A 10,417-nucleotide genomic window follows, 5' to 3' on the forward strand; every position below is an offset into this window, starting at 1 on the left:
TTTGTATTCATGCCAAAAAGGTGGTAATAGACACGCCCAGTAGATGGTAATAGACACGCCTCTCCAATGGTGAACCCCGCATAATAAAATGTGCACGCCTATAGACATCACAGACTAAAGTAGTGAATGAGCTGGTCACTGCTAAGTCTAAAGGTCGTAACTTACTTCTTGTTGTTCTATATCTCTCTGCAGCTTTTGACCTTGACAACTCTCTTCTCACACAAACACTAAAATCCCTAGGTATTCAGGACACAGCCATTTGTTGGTTTACATCCTACCTATCTAATCACTTTTTCAGTGTCTGCTTCTCTGAAATTTCCTTGTTGTTACCTCTATCAGATGGAGTACCGCAAGGCTCAGTCTTAGGTCTTCTGCTTTTCTCAATCAATTCTACATCTATTTGCAAACTAATCAGCTTGTTTAGATTTTAGTATCATCTGTATGTGGATGATACATACCTCCCAACAGTCTCGAAAACCGCAGGAATGTCCCAGTTTTCAGGAACATTCCCGCGTCCCTCCCGCGGCCGGCAGTGTCCCGCGGCGAGGGTGGGCTGTTGGGAGTCTCCCCCTGTCGGCTGCTGAGTAGCGGGGAATAGACGCTGTGCGCATGCGCACAGCGTCTATTCCCGCAACCAGGGGGCATGGCTAGAGGCTCACAGAGCCTCTGGGTCATGCCCCCTTAGCGTCAAAACAGGGAAATTAGGCCACGCACCTACGGCGTGCAACAGTCTGTCCCTCCTCCATCTCACGGAACGTTGGGAGATATGATGATACCCAAATCTACCTATCCTCCACAGATTTGTCACCAGCTGTATTGGTCCATGTCACTGAATGTCTTTCTTCCGTTTCAACTCGGATATCCTCTCTTCACCTCAAACTTAATGGCTGGATGTAATGGGAAATGATTTTAGTGGCCTGGAAAAGGTTGCTCGAAGTCAGACGTTATAATATCCGACTTTTTCTGAGAACAATGTAATGGCATGCGTCTTTAATGCTTCAAATGCAAACCGGATCCAAGTTCTTTCTGTATTTTTAGATCATGATGCATCCAACTTTCCAAACCTATCGGAATGCATCATATAGTGTAACAGTTGTCAGCCAGGATGTAATAGGAGCCAAGTTAGAAAGACACACACAAAAGAGCTCTGTAAAGTCTGACATAAATAGAGCTGGTTTTTGTGGATAATTTGATTTTGGTAATTATGTAAATCAATAACAAGTTCACAATTAGAACACTTTTGCAAAAAAAAAAAAATGTTTTTTTTTCAATTATTTCTAACCTTAGAAATAATGACAAATTTACTGTCAAAATAGGTTATGTACTGTACAAGTCGTTTTTTCCCCTTTTTCCCTGTAAAATGCGTCATATGCATCACTATGCAAATTGGACATACAAACAGCTTCTGATGATTACAATTATATTACATGACCAGGGCTATTTTTCTGCAGGCTCCAGCAGGGACTGTGGCCCTTATTCTAGTTCACTCTTTCTGACATAATATTTCTTCGATGGACAAAACCATGTGCACTGCAGGTGAGGCAGGTGTAAAACCCCACCCAAATCTAATTATCTCTGCACAAGTAACACCTGCCTCACCTGCAGTGCACATGGTTTTGTCCATCTAAGAAATATTTTGTCAGAAAGAGTGAACTAGAATAAGGGCCTCAGTTCCTGCTGGAGCCTGCAGAAAAATAGCCCTGTACATGACTATATTCTTTTTTGTAATTGCAACTGTATCTGCATAAATATGTTATGCTTCAGTGTTTTCCAGACAAACACTGGCCCTTATTCTGGTTGGTGCGGTAATATCCGCGTGCGTTCGCGCCGCCGATGTTTTGTGTCTGCGCATGTGCAGAGGCGTCTCTGCGCATGTGCGAGCGGGGCGTATGGACAAATTCCGCATGAAATGTGAACACTCCGAACAGGGGGTGGAGAGGGGCGTGAAGGGCTATTTGGGCTCATTACCATATGCATACGCCCCTCGTTTCATGGGCGTTCCCATGCAAACGCTGGGCGTATGTATGGTAATGCGGCCGTGACGCACGTGTAGGGGGCAGTCATATGACATCGCCGGATGTCAGCTGCCCGCCCAGATCCCTGATTTTGCACGGAAAAATGTCCGTGTGGTCTGAAGTTGCGGGAGCTGGTGGACCACTCGGTCCTGCATTCGATGGTCTGCGACCATCGAATGATGGGGGAGGTTCCCTGAGATGGAGGAGGCGTATTCCATGTAAAATACACGTGCGGTCCATTCGTCCAGCTTCTTACCGCGTACGGACGGAGTTGGCGATCCGTATAGAAGGCGGGGTTTCGCACGCACGGTCCTGGCCGCATATTCGGATCCGGCCGCACCGATCAGAATAAGGGCCACTGTGACATAATTATATAATTTAGTATTCAGATATGGTGCAATTACATACAGAATATAGGCATACTGTATTTCATCGTATGTGATGGTATTTGCATACCAAACTGAGTTACAGTGCTTGGTTGAAAAACACTAGCGTAAGTTTTTTTATGCAGATTCACTTGCAATTATATTCATAATATAGACAAGATGCATATCATTTTAATCAACAGAAGCTGCTTGTGTGTGCAATTTGCACAGCAATGTGCAAACTATGCATTTTATGGGGGAAAAAGTGAAAAGAAAATGAAACTTTCAATGCATGAGCTATTTTTTTTATTAAAATGAATTATTTGTTAAGAATTTCCACTGACCAATAGTAGTTACCAAAATATATATCTCTATATCACTGTTGAGAATTTGCCAATCAATCCTACCAACCAGGTCACTGCCTGGGTGTGTTCCTTGCCATTGTTACCCACATTTAATTTGTCTCAAAATCATGTTATATGCATCTGAAAAAGGTATCCAAAAATACAACCTTACACAAGATATTACAAAAAACTCTAACTCAATGCTCTTATTATCTACTGCATTGAATTTTACAATAGTCTTCATACCAGTCTTGCTAAAAAGAGACTCTCACCACTGCAATCCATCCTCAATGCAGCTGCGAGGCTGATCTTCCTTGCTAGACTTCATCGTCTGCATATCTGCTCTGTTGGTACCTCCATTGGTTAACTGTATTCTGCTGTATTCAATATAAAACACTTTCACTCCCACACAAAGCCATAAACCAAACTACACCGACATACAACTCTTCCCTTATCTAAAAATATCTCCCAACCTGAGCTCGGTGCTCTTCACAAGATCTACGTCTCTCTTTCACAAGCATTACTCACTCCCAATCACAATTGCAGGACTTTATTCGGGCTGCCCTCCTACACACAATGAGACTTTCCTCTTGTCTACAAACCGTCACGTCTTCCCTGAAAACTCACCTCTTCAGGCAAAATCAAATTCCAGACCCACCCACATAACTTTCCTAATACAGAATATTTTCTATCCAAGTGTATCATCATACTGTATGTTTTCTCTTTCTCGCTGTCTCATGCTCCGGACCCCAAACCAATATTGCTGGGTGATCATATCATACGACCCACCAAGAACCTTTGCTTGCTGGTAGACCATTACACAACACCTATCCGTGTGTATCATTGCCTAATTTCCAATAGATTGTAATATTTCAAGCAGGACCTTCCTGCCTGTATTCCTGTCTTTATTAACCAGTTTTGTTTTATCACCGTTGTTTCCAATTGGAAAGCACAACAGAATTTGCAGACCTATATAAGAAAGGAGTAGCACGCATGTACTCAGAATGTGGCCACTGCACATTTTCCTTCTCTAGTGGTGGTACTGTGTCAGATGGAAGAAGTGCCATGCTACAGCCGGAGGAATACCCACTGTTTGTGTGAATTGGATGTGTCTGAAGAATCCTGTGATTATAAGTAACTGCATGGGTTTGCAGAACTTGCTGCAGAGCAATGTGTCTGGTGGGTGTGCATTATTAGATAGACAGTGTCTAGACAGTCAATAGGTCAATCCCAAAAGGTCAAAGTGCAACAGGTCAATAGAGTCAAAAGCTCAACATAGGAGAGGTCAACAAGGACAAAATGAAAAAGGTAAACACTTGAAAAGGTTGACATGAATGTTGCACATTTTTTTTGGTGTTAATGTCAACAACTGTCAACATGGACCCCCAATTAATGTACCACATCGCCTCACATGGCTCCCTTTGCTTGTTGTGCTTCAGGATTGGTGTCTAGCTACACACGGCACACTATTATATTCTCCCTCTATGCTGCTATGGTAAAGAACAAGCCAGTTTACAAAAAAATCATGAAAAACTCATGTTGACATTGTCATGTGTCTGCCTCTTTCATGCTGACCTTTTAACCCTGCAGACCATCTGATCCTGTGGACCTATCGCTTGTGGTCCTTTTTTAGTCAACCTTTTGACCCTGTCAACCATGCTGACCTTTTGGGGTAGACCTATTGACGGTCTATCTAGACACTGTAGATCTATCAACCGGAACCAGTGTCTGACAGTGTGGGTGTCCACACACTACTATAAATGATAGCCACATCCTGGCCGGCTGGATGAATAAACTCCTTTTAATAAGTTCAGTAAACACAAGCTGTTACAGTATGTCTACTTGCCATATATGACAGCACTACAGATCCCAACTCTCTACATTTCAAGACCCAGTAGAAAAAGTTCAGACCTTACTGATTCTAAGTAACAGAAATGCCCTAAGACTCCAGAATGGTGGATGTATGAACAGGGGCATTGCCAGTGATTCGTACGTAGCAAACTGATCTGCTATGCCCACTCTTTTGAGTGTTTTCGTCCTACTGCAAGTTTCCACATGTACAGCATTATGGATTAAGGCCCTTATTCTAGTTGACTCGCAAGGATGCAAATTCGCACCCTTTCGAGTCCACCAGAGCCTGCCCTGTGAATGGCAGGCTGGCCGCCCTCATTTGCACGCTGTGTACGTTCGCAAGGCCTGGAAATGGATGTTTTACATAAACTTCCATTCGCAGGCCGGGGGGAAACTCCCACATGTGGTGCGTGCATGCATATATAAAGTGACTCTCAGGTCACTTATATATGTGTGCACATTCAGGAGGAACTGGTGCGGTGATGTCATCTGCCCACCCATGTCACCCAGCGTTTTCATGGGAGTGCCATGAAACGCTGGGTGTTCCCATGGGCGAGTACCCTGGCTCATCGTCCCCAAAGCCCATTTTCAAGATTTTGCTATGGGGCACACAAAGTTTTAGTTATGCCCCTGTTACTACCCTAATCCTAATCCATTCTTGCCCATTTGCCTGTGTGAGACTGCCAGGTGAATACATCTCATATCTGTCCCATTGTATAGGCCATACTAATCACCCACTGCCCCTGAATGCTGTGATTGTAGCACAGAAGGGGCCAACCACCATGGAGTTATGGTTAGCATTGGCCACGTCTGGAAGCCGTACCCTGCCGGTAGCAGCTCCTCTTCCCACATCTGTGCCACAGACACAGGAGCACAGCTATAGCCAACACCAGCTGCTCATTGAGGTAACGGAGCCATGACCAGGGGAGTTGACAAGCCAGAGCTGCAGGAGAAGGTAAGAGGGGTGTAGTGAAGGTGGAGCTGGTGTGAGATCAGGAAACAGGAAAGCTATAAACAACCTGGTATGTATGATTGTATGGATGCGCATGGGTAGCTAACGGCAGAGACACGGGCTGGGGGCACTGCGGAGCTCTGGACTACCTCATGGTGTTGCTATCAGCCGACTGTCACCTCTTTCTGCAGCCCTTTTCTGTATCCTTGTTGATGTCACTGGCCCACTTGTCCCTCCTCCCGTCACTGTACAGTTGGCAGAGGGAGGCTGGTGCTCACTAACATTTTTTAAGGAGAGCTGACTTGAGGAGGGGAGCTCATGGGCATGTGCCAAGGAACCACCTCTCTGACAGCCCCACCTGTTGCTGCTGCCTAATGGGCCCCATACATCAGCAATCACAATTTATGGATTGCCAGATACAGGGATTTTTTGGCCAGATAAATGGATTTTACAATCTATCTGACTTTGCCCACACATTACAGATTTATTTCAGTGATCGGCAGATTTTTCCATCTAAAGATTGCATCTTCATATCTGGAAATTGCCCAATCGATTGCTGTTCATAATGTAAATAGATGAAGAAGACGAATTGGGAATGCCCACACATATAAAAAAGATCTGTAGATAATACCAGATTATTAAACATGTTTAAAATCCTGATTAAGCAATCGATTGGCGATTTTGATTGGGATTGCCAAAAGGGGGAGCCCACACATCTAAAATTAATTGTGGCAATCATCTCCATATCTGAAAATTGTCACAATTAATTGCTGATGTATGGGGCCCTTAACTTGCTGCTGGCAGTTTATTTACTTTTTATATAGTTCTGGCTCCGGGGAGTAGTGGTCTAACTGTATACAGCACCTGTCTCCTCCCTGACCTTCCCTGTGAGTGTGTCCTGCCTTCTGACTGCAACTGTCTCTCACATACCCTCTCCATACCTCCCAACTTTTAGAAATATATTATCGGGACACAAGCACCTGGAAAGGGGTGTAAACTCACAAAAAGAGGGAGCAGCTTTACTGCAAGCCTCATCCCATTTGCCACTCTAGCCTCATGGGCAGTGCTCTATGAGCTGCTGGCATTCCCCCAGTCCCTCTGTTTATCTGTTATTAGGGACTGTGCTAAGCTAAACAGAGCAGCAAGGGACAACAAGACTTTCAACTGCCCCCATTCCCACCCTGGGACACTGCAGCCCAGCAAAAAATAGGATTGTCCCGCCCAAATCATGCCAATTGAGAGGTATGCACTCTTCCCCTATCTTTCTCTCTCTCTCTCTCTCTCTCGGTGGAGGCGGGGCTTATGGTGAGAAGACTTGTTAGGGGATGGCCAAGTGATCATGTCATTGTGAGTCACTCCACTCGCTCCATAATGTTTGTATTCAGCATGAATCTTGACATTCGGACCTGGGGGTTGCGACTGACTGTATTTCGGGGCAGATGCCCACCTTTCCAGGGGCCAGGAAGCAGACCCAATTTTCGTGAGTCTCCTGGCCATTCTGGGAGGGTAGGCAAGTATGAGGTGGACGCTACAGGGCACTGCTGGTGGACTAACTAGAACCACGGTTGGTGTGTCAGCATGCACATAAATCAAGAATATCAATACCACTTGCAACTGGGGCACACTCCTTAGTAGTGGTAGGTACGCCCATAGGTGGAGTTAGACATACACGTTGGGATATATATGTATATATATATATATATATATATATATGCAAAAAATAGTATAACCAGCGCACTAAGTCCAAAGTCCTTGCATTTTTCAATGTCCACTAAGACTTCGAAGTCCGAACCTGTGACGAAACGTGTTGGGCGTGGCTTCCTGTGATCCTGACGTTGTGACTTCCCCTTGGTCCATGTCGATTGTGAGGAGAAGTTCTAAGTGAGCGGCTGCTGGGCTGGGTCCTGCCGGCGACTGATCACCGCGTGTACGGCTGTTCCGTCAGGGCCTTCCTGCAGTGCTGCCCTACTCCTCTATGGCAAGCTATGCTATTCATACCCCAATGTATATCAGTATTATATAAGTAAAGTTGTGTTTATTTTTATTGCTGATTGGTGCGCTTCATTTTATTCTTTTCCACATATATATATATATATATATATATATATATATACCTGTATACTGTAAATGTATACATGTACAGTATGTTGAGGTTGTATGTATGTACAATTATTAGTGTACTGGCCCCAAGAATTCTGTTGCTGGCCCTGAGGTGATGGAGAGGAGACAATAATTACAGTAACCTTTGCTTGTTGAAAATCAACTGCAACAACAATGGCAAATTTAAGTTTCTATCTAGGAGGCTATGGGCCTGATTCATGAGGATCGCATATGATAAACTGATGGTGATCCTTAGCAATGCAAATGCATACCATCTCCTGCAATTGCAGGACCCATTGTGCACATGCGCACTGAACAAACATCAGGGAACTGTGGGTTAGATCACCAACCCACAGGGTTAGTTACCAGGCTTTGCATGTTAAATTCGAAATTATTAACAAAAAAAAAAGCATCATAGTTTGTGTCTATAATATGTAACTAGAGAATTGGCTACTTTATTTAAAAGTAAAACAAAGCATACAGTCTGTGTCATTTTCCTATGCGCTATAAACCACTTTATAATCAGAGTCACTGCACTGTGGTGTTGTGAGAGTCTTATTGGCAGTAACGGATTGAAGCTAATTGCAACAGACTAATAGGATGACGGATCTAGCTGCTGGGCAGAAGTGTGACTGCCTATCCTGCAGTATTTCTCTGTAACCACAAGACGGCACCCTTGTTGGTAGATCCTTCACATTGAATGTTGTTGGACTTGTAAATGGATGAATATACACTCTATATACATTGGTTTTTTTTCCCACATAAAATCCATTTGTGTTTTTATATCTATGCACTGGCATATATCTATTATGGGTGCAAGGGGTGCGGTGTACATGAGCCCCTGGGGGCCCGCACACCCTGCAGCCATTTAAACAACATCACCGCTAGGCAGCAGCAAAAATTACTGGAAAAATAGCTGCTCTGACTATTTTCCATTCATTTGCCCATGCGATGTGTCCTCAGGTACTCGAAATGGGGTGCCATGTTTGTGGAGACCATCACATGCACAGTAGACTCTGGCACAATGTCAAAGTCTACTGCACCACCGAAGAGGAGGGGTCCCAATCCCAACTGTCCCAATTTTCACAGGACCATCCCTTTGTTTGGGACTTTCCCGCATCCCGCCCAGGACTGGTAATGTCCCACAGCAGGGGGGGGCAGTTGAGAGTCCCCCCTGTCACCCGCTGGCCATGTTCCCACAGCAGCAAAATGGGGGGGGGGGGGGTGTCCTCGCGGGAGTAAAGGGATTAGTAGACATGCCCCCTTGACGCCAGGCATTATTCTAAAGTTGGGAGGTATTCAATCGGAGCCTGCACATGGGCCCCTCCTCTCTTAAAGCAACTTGTAGGTATGTATGTGTACATGTGTGTGTGTACATGTGTGTATGTGCAGGGCCGGCTCTACCATTAGGCAGCTTTAGGCACCACCAAGTCTGCCTATCAAAAAAATCAATGATGTCTATGGGGATCCTTGTTGTACTTAATGCAGGTGACGGCTGTGGAACCTCTAAGACTTCACTTCCATACTTGGTGCATATTTCCCTACTTTGCTGCCCCTCCTCCTTGTACTCTGTTGTGGGTGGCAAAGGGGGGCCTACAGGGAAAGCAGGGGACATGCCCACCTACCGGGGGGGCTGGGAGGACCACCCAATTTTTGGGAGCCTCACCACCATTCCAAAATATTAGGCAAGTATGCCTTAAGGGGTTAGAACGTGAGTATCGGTGGCAGTGTTGGGTGGGGGGCAGTAGGTTGAACTTGTGCCTAGTGTGCTGAGAAGCCTTGCACCGGCCCTGTGTGAGTGTGTGTATATATGTGTGTGTGTGTGTGTGTGTATATATATATATATATATATATATATATACTGTATATATTTATAATTACACAAGCAAAATAGTCTGGTGTATAGTGCACATTTTGTACACTGCAGAGGTGATACAGTTAGACTATTCTTTGATTTTTGTTATCATTTTTCACATATATAATTGGTATACAGATGGCGCCGGGCTTGTCTTTGCTGGGGATGGCGGAGGACTCGCCACCCGCCATCCCCCGCCCCTCGCCATCTGTATGTCGGAAGGGGACGCGCGTGCACGAGGTGCACGCGCGTCCCGTTCCGACGGTGCCTTTCCCCGGGTCCCCGCCGGCTTCCCCGGGTCCCCGCCGGTCCACACCGCCCCCCCGCAGCCCCCCGCAGCCCTGCCCGTCTCCCTGAAGCTGGAGACGGGCAGGACTGCACCCGCCGCGCCGCCTCGCCGCCCGGCTATTGAGACGCTCGTGCGTGGGAGACGCACGAGCGTCTCATTCAGCCAGAGCGCCAGATTGCTGGCGGATCGCCAGGGACACGGTCCTGGCGCTCCGCCAGCAATAATAAGGCCCGCTCTATCTGTATCTTTAGAGAAATGAATAATGATAGAATTGTTATACACATGAATAAGCTCTGGGTAACCTTTATGGGCTGAATGAACTTCAGATCACAAGTTTTCCTTGTCTGCACTTCAGGATATTTATTAGACCAATAATATTACTGCAAAAACATACCTGGTTTTGCATTGAATATTTTATTGCCTTAGAAGCAAAACCAAACACCACTTGCTTTCAAAACCCAACCCAAGCTAAATGTATTCCATGATCTCAGACTTACCTTGCACCCCATGATCTCAAACATACATCGTACCCAGTGGCGGCTCTTACCATTTACGATGAGGGGGGCTGCCACAATGCGCACCCCCTCCACTGTCACTGCCCCTGCCGCGGTCCCCACGCTATCCCGGCCGCCAGTCCTCTGCACGT

This window comes from Crinia signifera, chromosome 8, assembly GCF_055691185.1.
Source record: "Crinia signifera chromosome 8, ASM5569118v1, whole genome shotgun sequence".
Taxonomy (NCBI): Eukaryota; Metazoa; Chordata; class Amphibia; order Anura; family Myobatrachidae; genus Crinia; species Crinia signifera.